This window comes from Euprymna scolopes, chromosome 11, assembly GCF_053919585.1.
Source record: "Euprymna scolopes isolate OS-2025 chromosome 11, ASM5391958v1, whole genome shotgun sequence".
Lineage (NCBI taxonomy): Eukaryota > Metazoa > Mollusca > Cephalopoda > Sepiida > Sepiolidae > Euprymna > Euprymna scolopes.
In genome coordinates, this window is record NC_136492.1 from 76,493,357 (window position 1) to 76,508,994 (window position 15,638).

The 15,638-nt window shown below is 34.4% G+C and overlaps 1 pseudogene; it reads left to right on the forward strand.

The window, feature by feature from the left end:
• Positions 1-7,195: 7,195 nt before the first annotated feature.
• LOC145288454 (U2 spliceosomal RNA) lies at positions 7,196-7,408 on the forward strand (annotated as a pseudogene).
• The last annotated feature ends 8,230 nt before the right edge of the window (positions 7,409-15,638 follow it).

Genomic DNA, 15,638 nt, shown 5'->3' on the forward strand with positions numbered 1-15,638 from the left:
GGTAGTAGGCCTTGTTCTGCTACCAACCAATCAGAAACCAGAATTGCTTCATAAATATTAAACCTTTTCTGGAGCAATTTCACATGTTCTTTTCCGTCTCGACACGGTAAGAATATTTTGTTCTGTGGAACTGTCTACTACAAACAAGTCACCTCCCAGGACTTGTGTGTAACACCGAACCATCTGAAACTGTTCTGAAACTAAAAATGGCTTACACTTCTAGAGTAGGAATATTAGTTTCCTTTTATTCTTTAAATTCTTGAAGGGGAATTGTTGTATTCTTGTAAAGTCGTGGATAATATTAGATTGTTGTTGCTGTATGATGAAGTGTATGTTATGCATAAGAATGTGATTGTCAAAAGGAACGTATAAAAGACGGTCTAATTGGTATGTAGTAAATACACTGGCGTTACCAATATTGGTTGAGTTGTTGTTGGTGTCATGTAGTGTTTTGTTAAAGGAGGTATGTTGTTCTGCAGGATTGTGTTTCGATGTCAATTTTATCATTATTGTTAGGTTATATACTAGTTGCCTTCAATAAGTTTCTAGATTTTTTTGTACAGGCTTTTATAATTTTTGTAAACACTTGAAAATTCATTATGACTTTGCTATACATCTTATGAGATAACTGACCAATTTTTAGGATTTCAGGTTCAAATGAACAGCTGCAGCAGGAATTGGAATACACCCAAATAAAGCCTGATTGTCACAGCTGATGAATTTCAAAAATGCAACCTGGACGTGAGGACGCTTTAGAAGTACGATATGAAAAAAAAGATAAAAAAATTCTATCTTAAACTAAAAAAAAAAAAAAAAATGCCGCAGAAACGTATGGAACTCTTCCGACTGTTTTTGAACCATCTTACCTGAATCGAGCATCAGTTTTTGAGTAGCATAAGATATTCAAGGAAAGCAAGGTGAGGGATGATGAGAGGTGTGCGAGGAGTAAGGAAATCAAAACACCAGAGTTGATTCGCCAAATAAAGAATTTCATGGATAAAAACCATTGTGTGTCTATAGAGACAATAAGTGCACAGTTTGATGTAAATGTGGCAACTGTACACACAATTATTCGAAAGGAACTGAAGATGTGCAATATTTGTGCAAAGTTTGTCCCAAAGATGTTCAGAGAAAATCAGAAAGAAAGACGTTGTCATGACAGCAGGGCGATGGTCGAGCTGATCATATCAGATCTTTCAGTTTTTGATGCACTGGTGATCTGTGATGAAAGCTGTATCTACTATTATGACCCAGAGAACAAGAGACAGAGTTCCAAGTGGAAGCATGCTGGCTCCCCTTAGACGCAAGACCGCCAGACAGAGCAAATCCACCCAGAAATTTATGATGATCCTTATTTTTGACAGCATAAGCATGATCTACATGCACTGGGTTCCCACAGACAGTAAACAAGCAATACTGTGTTGAGGTTTTAAAGGAGTCAGAAAGAGATTCTGTTAGAAGAGGCTAACATTCTTCAAATCAGGTAGCATTTCCACTAGGACAATGTATCAGTCCACAACTTCATCTTTGTCACAGACTATTTGACCCAGATGGGCATCAAGACAGTTCCTCACCCTCCCTATAGTCCAGACTTTGCTCCCTGTGACTTTTGGTTATTCCCTAAGCTCAAGGCAACCTTGGAGGCTGTCGTTACGAGACACTTGAGATGAAAAAGGCTGTGACGAAGATCATTGACACACTCACACAAGAGGACTTCCATGGGGCCTTCCAGAAGTTGCTAGAACAGTACAAGTGCATTACAGCCGGAGGAGATTACTCCGAAGGGGACTAGATTTTCATGTGTGCACTATCACTAAAAGTGCCCCTATGAAAAATGTCTGGAAACTTATTTAAGGCACCTTGTATATATGGCAGTTTTGCTAGAAACGTTCCAGACAGGGATCACAAAGGGGGTCATGAGAACTAAAAGCCAATGAAGCGGGCAGATTTGATATCATTTCTTCAAGCAGGATGAGATTATTCTGTTAGAAGTTTAGGGGAAGTGGACGAACTGAAAACATGTCTTAAAAATGTGGTCTAACAAAACGTTACGCTTAGAACTTAATAATCTTATCTCTCACCGCTTCTGATCTTTCAACCTCTGGACGATCAGATGGTTGAATAAATCTTTCAGTTTTCTAAGAAAGCTTTGTTCGAATTACATGATATTTAATGTAAGAAGCATGTCACAGCATTTGTTTCAGCTGACAGAATCACCCTTGATCAAGAGCATAACAATATACATACACGCATACAGTTAATGACACCAGTCGGTTCAAGAAATTTATAAATTTAGAAAGGATTAAAATTATTAAAAAACTAAAAGATTGCATAGGATCATCTTGCTGACGCTCCCACACTTACGCAGCAGAAATTCCTGAACGGAAAATCAAGAAAAATGGATAAAAGAACCAACTTCTAAATTGTTGCAGAACGAATTGACTCTAGCTTGAGAACCAAAACTCACATTGCCAATTTAAATAAAAAAAATAAAAAAAAGCAACACCTTATTAGAAAAAGACATTTTTGTCTATTGGTCACAGCAATAACATGTCAAGTTAATATTTGGGGTGCCTGGAGTTCATTTTCGTAGCTAGTATCTACATTGGGATTAAGTGATGACCTTGAAGGCTTCTCTTTAGAATATAAATTTATTAACGCAATTCAGCAAACGATGGTTGGTCGTTTGGTGGCATCAAATGTTCATACTAGCTTTCGCTATTCATTTAGTCTCGGCTGTGGAGAGTTGAGCTTCAAATGGCCACACCGGAAAAAGTTTAGACTTTAACTTCTCTAATCTATCACATGATCTGCTCAGCCGATCATTCTCCCATTGAAAAAAAAAGAAAAGAAAGAAAACATATTTATGATCTACATAGTCGTAACTGAAAGAAAATATTGCACAAAAAACATCAAGTAAATTTATTGAGAAAAAAAAGAAAACCAAATTTTATAGCTAAACGACAATCTCTCGACATCTTTCAAATAGTTTGAACAAGTGAAATTATTTCCAAGAATTTAAACTTGCGATATTTTAAAAAGCCAATCTTAGCATGGAGTTGATGGGATTGAAAAAAAAAATCAAATGCGCCACTGTTTAACTCCCTCTTAAAGTATCTTCAGAAATAGAGTTTAAGATTAACCTCGTACATCATTGTAATGTCTACGAATTCTCATTAATCGCTTTAAAATGATTTTCTTTATAAAGTCTGCAAGGACCCGTGGCACAGTGGTTAAAGTACATGGAAAACTCAAATGTAAAAAGTTATATTCTCCTGAAGGTTGAAGATTCACTCCTCAGTGTGGACGACCGAAAAATATAATTGCGAATTCCCCGTGAAGTATGTCGAACTCAGGAATTTGGATGGAATTTCGAGCGGAATCCTTTATTTACTTTACGGGGATAGCGTGCTCTTGTTCTGATTTTTATTGCTCTCTCTATCTCAGCTGTCAAAAAACTCGACTCACTGTCTTCTACAATTCGGTAATTTTATAACTTCTTTCCTCCTTCATATGCAAATTAATGCAACGTGGATATAAGTAATCCACAAGCTAAAGTTTCTCTTTTCTTTTTCCTTCCTATGGATGGTCGAAACAGGCGCGATGCCACTTGTGAGTAATTTATTCTATTACAGCATTTGCCTTTACATTTTAGATCACATGTTTCAAGCAGGATGTGGTAGACGTAAATCTAAAGCTATAAAAATAGACCTAGACAAAGTCCGATAACGTTGAAGTTGTAACGGAGTCAAAGATTATCTAAGATCAATATAGTTTTCAACTTGCAGCAATAAAAACGGATGGCTTAATTGCGACAAGCACGTGACATCGCATACAGCACAATCACATTGACACATCGGTTCTTGCCAGATCACCGAAGTTAAGCAACGATGAGCTTGGCCAGTACCAGACGGGTGACCGTTTGGAAAGGCTAGCCGCTGTATGCACCTTCTTGGAAGGGTCAGCACCCTCACACCGACAAAAAGAACTCCTCGCTACAAAAGCATCTACAAAGTTGTGGCTTACCTATGCCCCTCCAGGGGCTCAATGCTATGGATGGATGGACGTGACATTGCACTGCGGCTTTGAACCTTTGGATGATGTGCGAATCAAAGTTGGAAGATTCAATAGAACATAAAAATTGTGCGGATTCAAGCGAGCAGGTGTTGGTTTGTCGCTGCATGGTGAAATTAAATTGACATGAAAATGAAATGGACGTCAATGTTTATTGTATATCTATTATTTCAATACAAATAAAAGTATGCAGTTGATATATTCCATCCGTCTCCATGATAAAATCGCATAATTCTTTCTGTTTAAAAAAAAGAAAAAAGAAAGAGGAAAAAGGCCCCCCCCCAAAAAAAAAACCAACCATTTCTGATGTTACGGTGTTGAAAAATATCTAAATTATAGCTTATTCTGTTCGACCGGAAATTAATTATCGCAGGTTCGCACAAATTTAATGAGCAGTTTTTGCTGCTGTGGGCTGTAGGCAATTATAATTTATTTTAAAATTTGTTTATAATGTTGTTTATAAGCATAAAGATGTAGATAGACGGACAAAATGATGAAATGAATATCGTAAGATGCTGAAACCATTCCCATTTTGATATAGAATGCAATGGGTTCTATATGGTAGACATAAATATAAATTTCTTTGGTTGGTTGTTTTTTTTTTACGGCATATCAACCCTTTTCAGGTTATTCAATGTCAAATCCAGTGATTTTGAAGAAATTTTGTAATATAATTTTTTAAGTGGGCTTCTATTTAACCCATAGTTGGGACCCTAACAGGTATTACCACTCCGGGTCAGAATGGACCTGGGAGCAATGACAATTAAGTAGTGGCTCGACACTCCCCAAAGCCCGCAGGCTGGGGCCTCACCATTAGATATAGTTTATGAACAATCTAGAATCACATAAATATGAAAATTGATAGATACGTGTGTGTATATATACAGTGGGGAACACATCCCATTATTCTTTATTTAACTCATTTTTTATGCAGCGAATGACGCGAAAAATTTAACAAGAAATAGTTACTAATTTAACAATAACAAATAACGTTAGAAATTGGAACCTTTTAATGCATAACAAAAATTATATAATAAAAACGAGAATAGCCGGGAAAAAAGTATTGGACACATTGTTTTAAATTATATTTTATTATTATTTTTTATAAATAATGCTGGAAATTGTTATTTGCATTTTAATTTGCCGACACTATTATAAGTTTTAGAAGTTCCTCGATTGTTGTAGACCATACTCTACGTCGTTGGAAAGTATTGGAACACGTTAGTCACCAGTAAGCCATCACGCGTGAAGGTTCTCAGAATGAGTAAATGTAAAGAACTCTCAAGTCGTCTGTGATAAGATTATTGCCGAGCACAAGAATGGAATTAATTATCGGCGTATATCTGCTTAATTCAAAATCCCTGTAAGCACCATAAGAAACCTTATTAGGAAATGGAAGGTGCATGACTCAACCGTGAACCGTCCACGCACCAGAGCTCCTCGCAAGATGTCGGATCAAGCAGTGAGAAAGATTGTACGAAAAGTTCAGCAGCAACCGAGAACCACACGAGGCGAACTTCAGAAAGATTTGGAAGAAGCAGGGATATTAGTAACGAAACCAACGATTAGTAATGTACTCCGACGCAATGGTCTTAAATCACATACACCTCGAAAGACAATATTACTAAAAAAAATGTCATGTTAATGCTCGTCTGTAGTTTGCAAGAGACCACTTATTGAAAACAGATGATTACTGGAAAAATGTGATCTTGTTCGATGAGACGAAATTGGAACTTTTCGGCATTAACTCTGTACGTCGAGTATGGAGAAGAGATGGCACAGCGCACGATCCCAAGAACATCCTCCCCACTGTAAAGTTTGGTGGTGAAAATGTCATGCTCTGGGGATGCTTCTCTTCAAATGGTGCTGGGCCACTTCATATTATAGATGGAAAGATGAATGCAGCCAAATATCGGGAAATTCTTGAAAATAATCTCTTGCCTGCTTCCAATGCGTTAGGTATGCGACAGGGATGGATCTTTCAACAAGATAATGATCCCAAACATACTGCTAAAATAACCTTCGATTGGTTCGTAGAGAACAAAATAGATGTTCTTAAGTGGCCCAGTCAGTCCCCAGACTTAAATCCTATAGAAAATCTATGGAGAGAGCTCAAAATCATGGTCCACCAGCGAGATCCACGTAATATTCAGGATTTGAAGAAAGTATGTGTTGAAGAGTGGGCCAAAATCTCGCCTGAACGTTGTCACGTTGAAGCTGTAATAGCCAATAAGGGGTTTTGAACTAAATATTAGATGAAATTGTGTTAGTGTGTCCAATACTTTTTTCCGGCTATTCTCGTTTTTATTATATAATTTTTTGTTATGCATTAAAAGGTTCCAATTTCTAAAGTTATTTGTTATTGTTCAATTAGAAACTATTTCTTGTTAAATTTTCGCGTCATTCGCTGCATAAAAAATGTGTTAAATAAAAAATAATGGGATGTGTCCAACACTTATTTCCCCCACTGTATGTGTGTGTGCATATACATATTATATATGAGAGAGAGAAAGAGAGAGAGAGAGAGAGAGAGAGAGAGAGAGATTACATAGTCGCTACACAGAACATCCTAATTTTTCGGACAAATTGGTTGGCAAAAAACCAAAAGTCACTCGTCAGGACACGTAAAAAAATGTTTTTTTTTTCCACCGAAGGCATCGGATTAAAAAATGGAAGTGAAATATATATATTTTTTATTTATAAAAATAAAATATTAAAACGCTAAAATTGAAATGGGAGGGATTACATTAAGTGACATTTTAAACTCAAAATAGAAGGCGATAAGGAGAAAGGGAATGTAAAGGCTAAATAGAATAGATGGAAATAGTAGAAAGCGATAAAAAGGGAAAGGAAAAAAGAAAAGGAAAAAGACGGAAGGACAAAGGGGTCAGCATGATTATATTACATTATTATAAGGAATGGGAGGGGTCAAAACATTAAAGGTTAAGAGATAACGTGTCAAAGAAAGAGGTCGACTTCATATTATTATTATTATTATTATTATTCTTATATTAATACGATAGCCTGTGTGTTCTTTTGTGTGTCACGCTTAAATCCGGGTCGTTTAATTGAAACAAAGAAAGAATTGGTGTCGCTATTGAGGCAAAGCTAATAAAAATGATTTGTTGTTCTTGGCCTTTTGGCCAAGATCAAAGTGTATTATCTGTTCTTCAGACGCTACATTTCAATTTCTTCTCTCTCATTGGAGGAAAAATCCTTTACAACTAAGAATTTTTTGTTCCATTTCTCCACGTTAAAAAAACGACCCCGGGGTTTAAATCTGTCTCGTGGGGAAGCATTGTAAATAAGTACTATATTTAATGTAACAAAGTTTTAATATTACACAAGTAACTGGGGAAAAGTAATTTCTGATTTAATTACAAAATACCCAGGAAATGTCCCTTCTGAATAATTATAAAATGCACTATAAATGTCTCTCCTGATTAATTATAAGATGCCCTGAAAAATGTCCCTTCTGATTATTTTTTTTGTTTACTTGCCTCCCCACAAGGGTAGAGTTAGATATGAGGTCGGTTTAAAATTTGGGGGGAAACCAGTTCCCCAAAAAGGGCACTCTGGTCAGTTACAAAAATAAAAATTGTATCAGTAATGAAGGATTTCTTCTCCATTAACCAAGACCAAAAAATGGGGGGGATTTAAGTCACCGAAACACTGAGACTGATACTACACTCAGAGATTCATGTTGAAGCAATGGTTGCCAAATCGCTAACCATATTAATATTTTTATGTATTAATTTCGAAAAGCTACTGAAACAGTTTATGATTTAAACATTACTTTATTTCAAGTATATTTTAAACAGCTGGGGGATATGAAGTCACTCACGTAAATGACTTAAACCGTTTACGATTTAGACATTACTTTATTTCATGTATATTTTTAACAGTAAGGTAGGGATATGAAATAAGTCCCGGAAATGGCTGAAACCGTTTACGCATTAAACATTACTTTATCAAATGTATATTTATAACAGTGGGGTGGGGGATATGAAGTCAGTCTCGAAAAAGGCTGAAACAGTTTACTATTTAGACATTGCATTATTTCATGTATACTTTTAGCAGTGGGTTGAGGATATAAAGTCAGTCCTAGAAATGGCTAAAACAGTTTACGATTTAAACATTACTTTATTTCATGTATATTTTAAAAAGTGGGGTAGCGGACATGTATCCAGTCCCGGGTTGGAATGAGATAAGTGCAAATATATACTAGCAGAAAGCATCGCCCAGTATTGAATGAGATAAGTGGAAAACATATAGTAGCAGATTATCCAATGTCACCTGGGATCAAATGAGATATATTAAAGATATATACTAGCAGAATATGCAGCGTCACCCCGGATTGGATAAGATAGGTGGATCATATATACTATGAGAATACCCAAAGTTGATATGTTTGTAATGAAATAATCAGCCCAGGCAATATATCAAAGTTATTATTTTAGCAAGGGGGATCGACATAGTGGGTTAAAGCTATGAAAATTATTGTCGAAATTAGTAACCGATATATCCTGCGGTGGGTGGCCGTAATAAAAGGATATTCAAGAAAGGTATTTCACCAGGGAAATAAATGGATAAAGAGGTTCTGAAGTAATAAAGAAATAGAGAAGTTTATTCTTTTGAAGAAAAAGGCACATTTCTTTTTGGTCTAAAAACAGGTGTCACATTCTGTTTTAATTCAAAATTTACTTCAGTTTTGGTGCACACTCCTAATCCCTCTGAAAAAACTTTGGGGAATTCACTTTTTAACACTGCCAGAAAATGGTCATTTTGTTTGGAATTTTTCTTTTCCAACGCTCTTACATTATTGCAAAATGAATTTATGGGTAGGTTCCATAAATCAAACAAAATAATCCAATCAATTCCAAAAAGGCAAGAATTTATTCCAGGAACAACTGAAAGGTTTGAGGAAAAAGTTTTCGATCCAAGCGAAACATTGCAATTAAATTCTCCCATGAATTTTAATCGCTCTCCAGAAACACCTTTTGCAATTTTTTGTGTTTTTCTCAGTTTTGGACCACCAATTCTCTTCCAGGTCACTTCGTCGATAATTGATATGTCGCTACCTGTGTCTAAAAGTAGCTTCACTGAGTGACCATTTATTTGTGTGTGAACGAATTTCCGTTTCCATCCTTGTTTTATTTCTTCTTTGGACAAGACCACATTTACTTTTGGCTTCCATTTCCGTCTTTTGTCTTGCTTAGTTCGGCAGTGGGATGCCCGGTGTCCCACTAGGCCACATTTGGTACAACGTTGGTCTTTATAAGGGCAGTTTTTTCTTAAGTGCGGACCCGCACAACTCCAACATTCAAAACTTTTCCCTTTGTCTTTTGGAAATGTCTTCTGTTTTACTACCTGGACTTGGGATGTGACTTTTCCCTCTATCCTCGTAGTATCCCTTTTTACATTTATCAATTTTTGACATTCTTTTGTCACTTTTTGCAAGTTCATTTCCGGGTCTTATTCCATGATTGATAATATCCTTGACCTTAAATCCTTGTCTTTCGGTGCTGTCAGTCCCTGGACAAATATGTAGCACTTAAACATGTCCACTGATAAATCCTTTAATTTAAACAGTTCACACTGGGCGTTGACTTTGCCCGCATATGTTACAATGTCATCAGTTTCGTCTTTTGACATATTTAAACACCTATGCCGTGTATGAAAAAGACTATCTCTTTCACCGAATATAACACACAAAATTTTCACCCATTCAGAAAAAGAGATCTCTTCCGGTTTTTTAGGCAATATCAAATTCGTGAATTTAGTATTTTCTTTTATGCCCATTTTTTGGAGTAATAGTGTTATTTTTTTTTCTCATCCGACCACTTCTCGCATCGTTTTGTAAATATCGTTTCAAACCTACGATAATAGTCTGGAAAAATGTCACCTTTTTCTGGGTCATATTTAAACTCTGAAAGCGAGTTCGCTATACCCTCAGCCGAAAACCATCTGGATGCACCCTCCTTAGATTTTTCTGACAAAATCGTTTCACAAAATAAGCGATTATCCGTCGTTTGTTGTATTACAAGAGTTTCGAAACGTTCTTGTTGTATTAGCATTTGTTTTTGAAAATCCATTTGGGCTTTTTGTTGAGCGATTAAACTCTCAGTTAACGTTTGCGTCAACGTCGCTATTTGTTTCGATGTCATTTTCTTTTTAAATGTATCAATACCAAGTTAACGTATACCACAGAGAAAAAAAATATTGTTCAAAAACAAAATGCTTATTTTCACAGAAAATTGTCAACACAGGAAAGTTCCGAAAAAAAAAAAATCACCGTTAAAATAACACTTGACAAAATTTCAAGAGACTCTTTATCGTCTACTTCAGCAGACACACGTAAACTTCTTTTAAAAATTGTCTTTATTAAATAAACACAGATTCCTCAGTATTGTTCATTTGTTGGTTTTTTTACCGTATTAACCAAACACAAAAACCACGTAAAAATATCTCTCATGAAGAAAGTCACAATTTACACACACACACACACACACACACACACACACACACACACACACACACACACGTTATACAACGTCAACTCTTTGGGAGTTTAAAAAGAGAAAAACGGAGTTTAACTCGTCAATAATATAAAAATTATTTTTTACTTGCGTAAATTTGTGGCAGACACCAGTCTTTCGCTTTCTCAGAAGCTTTTTCTTCAATTAAAAGTGAACTTTGTGAACAACAATTTTCAGAATGTTCTCGGTTACCACGTGTTTTTTTTTTTTTTTTTTTTTTTTTTTTTTTTTTTTAGATGAATTTATAGTTCGTATCTCATCTTCGTCGCCAGTTGAAATATCCTGCGGTGGGTGGCCGTAATAAAAGGATATTCAAGAAAGGTATTCCACCAAGGAAATAAATGGATAAAGAGGTTCTGAAGTAATAAAGAAATACAGAAGTTTATTGAGAATATTTACAGAGACAGCATGTTACGTTTTTTAAGTGTTCCCGCCCAGGGAAGGCTCTCCCTACCTGTGACCGGTGATAACGTTCTTTCGACAAAAAGTTCCGGCGGTAAATTGCTCATCTCGCCATAACAGTAACATATCCAAGAAGTATGAAAAGTGATGAAATGTGAGTTACTTAATTGGTGTGTTTGTAATGAAATAATAAGCCCAGAAAATATATCAAAGTTCTTATATTAGTAGGAGGAGGCATAATGTGGGTTTTTAATTATAAAAATGATTGTCGAAATTAGTAACATATCCAAGAATTATGAAATGTGAGCTAATTGATTGGTGTGTTTGTAATGAATAATTAGCACAGTAAATATATCAAAGTTATTATTTCAGTAAAAGAGGGCGATAAGGTGTGTTTAAATTATGATAAATTGTCGAAATTAGTAACATATCCAAGAATTACGAAAAAATATGAAATGTAAGTTAATAGGTTTGTTTATAATAAACTAATCAGCCCAGACAATATATAAAAGTTATCATATTAGTAAGAGAGGGCTATAAGGATGGTTTAAATTATGAAAAATGATTGTCGAAATTATAAACATATCCAAGAATTATGAAAAATGATATGATTTAATGCATTAGTCTGTTTGCAATGATATAATCAGCACAGACAATATATAAAAGTTATTATTTTAGTAAAGGGGACGATAATGTGGGTTAAAATGATAAAAAATGATTGTCGACATTAGAAACATATCCAAGAATTATGAAAAATGACGAAATGCGAGTTAATTTATTGGTGTATTTTAAATGAAATAATAAGCCCAGATGATATATCAAAGTTATTATTTTAGTAGTGGGTGGTTAATAATGTGGGATAAACACATAAAAAGTGATTGTCGAAATTAGTAACATATTCAAGAATTATAAAAATTGATGAAATGTGAGTTAATACTGTGTTTTTAATAAAATAATCAGCCCAGACAATATATCAAGCTTATTTATTAGTAAAAGAAGGCGGTAAGCATGGTTTATATTATAAAAAACTATTGTCGAAATTAATAACATATCCAAGAATTACGAAAAATGAAATGTGAGTTAATTGATTGGTGAGTTTATAAAATAATCAGCCCAGAAAATATATTAAAGTTATTATGTTAGTAAGAGAGGCGATAAGGATGGTTCAAATTATGAAAAATGATTGTCGAAATTAGTGACATATCCAAGAATTATGAAAAATGATATGTAATTTAATGCATTAGTCTGTTTGCAATTAAATAATCAGCCCAGACAATATATCAAAGTTATTATTTTAGTAAGGGGGCGATGATGTCTGTTAAAATAATAACAAATGATTGTTGAAATCAGTAACATATCCAAGAATTATGAAAACTGATGAAAGGTGAGTTAATTGAGTGGTGTATTTTAAATGAAAAAATCAGCTCAGAAAATATATCAAAGATATTATTTTAGTAAGGGTGGAAGCTATAAGGTGTGTTTAACTTATAAAAAATGATTGTCGAGATAAGTAACATATCCAAGAATGATGAAAAATTATGAAATATGAGTTAATTGATTGGTGTGTTTGTGATGAAATAATCTGCCTAGACAATATATCAAAGTTATTCTTTTAGTAAGGTGTGCGATATGGTAAGTTTAAATCACGAAAAATTATTGCCGAAATTAGTACCATATCCAAGAATTATGAAAATGGTGAAATGTTGATTAATTGATAGTTTTTTTTTAATGAAATAATCAGCCCATACAATATATCAAATTTTTTATTTTAGTAAGGGGAGAGGCGATAATATGGGTTAAAATTATGATAAATTATTGTCGAACATAGTAACATATTCAATAATTATGAGAAATGATTAAATGTGAGTTAATTGACCGGTGTGTTTGTAATGAAATGATCAGCCTAGGAAATATATCAAAGTTATAATTTTAGTAAGGGGGCGATACAGTTTTAATAAAAGGGCTAGAATAATATGATTGTGCCTTTCTTTATGCTGAACAAAACGCACACAGAACGACCAGCAACAATATATTACATATGAAAAATGCCTCTGTGGAATTTCCCCAGGTACCGCTAATTATTATTATTATTATTATTATTATTATTATTATTATTATTATTATCATTATTATTGAATCTTTAATCTTTATTACTGGAAATTTTAATTTTGAATAATTAACTTCATTGTGATAAATATTATTTATGCTTAAGAAAACACAGCCTAATTACCAATGCATAAGGTTATCTCAGGTTTTTATTTTTTTCTTTGTGCACATATGTGCGTATGTCTGTATATGTATCCTACTGGGTTGCTGATACGCATATAAGTATGTTTATATATGCCTCACTGGAAATCCTATATGCGAATTTGTCGTTATCCACCCCCATCCATACCGTCGACCACAAACAGGCAAACTGTTCTGAAACTACGTTAAGGTGCAAATATGTTAATAATAGAAAAAAAAATCATGAGATTCTTTAAGAATTCTAATTTAATTGCATGATATCATCAGAAAAAGAAGTTGTTTTTTTCGTAAGTTAAATCTCATTGTCCTCGTGTTGTAGTATTAAGGATGTGTACCAGTGTTGGTTGCATGCAGAACTGTTGGGGAAAAAAAATTTCAGATTGAGCGTTTTTTGGTGCATCTTAATGTTAAGAGAATTGGTAAAAACTGTTAGAAGCACCGTTAAAAAAATTAAAAACTTTAAATAAAGAGACAAACTGTTTTAAAACCCCGTTAAGGTGCAAATATTTTATTAAATGACTAACAGGAGTGTCTAACCTTGGCAGGTTGTAAAATACGCTTAAATATATTTTAATTCATGCAGATTTCATATTTATTATTTTTTTTTTACACAGGCATCACCACTTATCAAGGCCCAGAGGTCACTCGGGGATAAGGGTTAACGAGTGTACAGTAGAAATTGGACAATATAGTAATTGTTAGTAATGGAAATTCAGTAAATTTGTTAACAAGTGGAACGGCTCATCAAAAACTTGTTTACATTAGACTTGAAGACAACCATATTGTAGTCAGCTGGAAAGCAGGAAAACGGAAGACAATTCCACAGGCGTGCAATTCTAAGAAAGAAGCTTTGTTCATGGAATCTACGTTTAGGTTTAGACACAGATAAAGAGTGGGGGAATTATTGATAGTGTTTTCAGCTAGACGGGTGTTTTTTGTGAAAGTTTAGCGAGGGGGGGACCATAGACTGAAGCTCAGTCGAGCACTTTCCATGAAAATAACGATACAGCAGAGACAAACTCGCAACATCTCTTCTGTGAGCTAGAGGTTGCAGGGAATAGAAAAAGATATCTCCTATGAGGTTATGAAGTCTATTTTGAACTCTATCAAGGCAGGACAAGTCTTTTCTAGCAGTTCCCGCCCAGATGTGGCAACAGTATTCCATCCTTGGACGTACCTGGCTCTTATATAGATAGAGAATTGCACCAGCAGTGAGATATCTACTGATTCTATAGAAGGATCCGACCATTTATCCAGCGACTTTTGCAACAGATTTGATGTACCTGTTCCATTTAAGATCAGGAGTAAAGGTCAAGCCCAAAAGTTTGTCAAAACTTGAGGTCTCCTGAAGACGAGAGCCATTCATTTCAACTGATGCCAGATGGTGATCAGAACGTTGATGATGTAAAGAGAGAAGCTTGGTTTTAGATGCATTAAAAGTAACCAGCCACTTCTTTTCCCATTGTACCACGTGCTCAAGATAAGAGGAGAGAGAATCGGAGAGAACTTGGTCGTTTACTGACTTAGATGTGCTACTATAGATGGTAGTGTCATCAGCATAAATGTCTACAAATGATGTAAGGCTATGATTTGGAAGATCATTAATGTAGATCAGGAAAAGAGTTTGGCCACTTTTCTATTGAATATATATATATGTTACTGATTTCAAAAGTTAAAAAATGACTTAGGTACCATCACTTAGAATTGAAACCCAAAAATTTAGCGCTCCAGCCGCATTCCCTACCGTTTGAGCTATGTATAAGAGAGATTTAAAATGAAACCACTCTATGCTATGAATGAATTTGCGGATGCTAAAAAATAATAGAAATATTTCAGCAATTTCAATTAACATTTTGCATTTAAACTTGCTCATATTTCTGCATGCGTTATTCATCCATTCAAAGTAAGATTTTACTTGTTATAAAACCATCCTTGGTGTACGATTACTATTTCCTATTAATTACAGTGTGACCAGTAGTTTAAGAGTTTATCGGTTAAATATTCTCACACATCTGCTTTATTTATATAAAAAAAAAATCATTCGATTTATATATAATATTAATCGATCTCTCTATCTCTCTCATATACATATATATATGTATATAAATTGAGGATGGAGTTTTTGTTTATTAAATATTTGATAAAAGAAACTTTTTGCATTTTGAAATATGCCGCACAAAGATAGTACCCACCCTATATTTATGTTTTATGGAACCATTATGTCAGAGTTTCTGAGAATAGCTTGCATTACCTTAAAATTAATACATTTTCTCTCAATAGTTTCTAGCTTGCTAATAAGGATCATTAAACAAAGTGGAGGTAAAACTAAAATATTTAAACAGCATTTGTTCATTATCTTGATGTTTTTTAATCTTA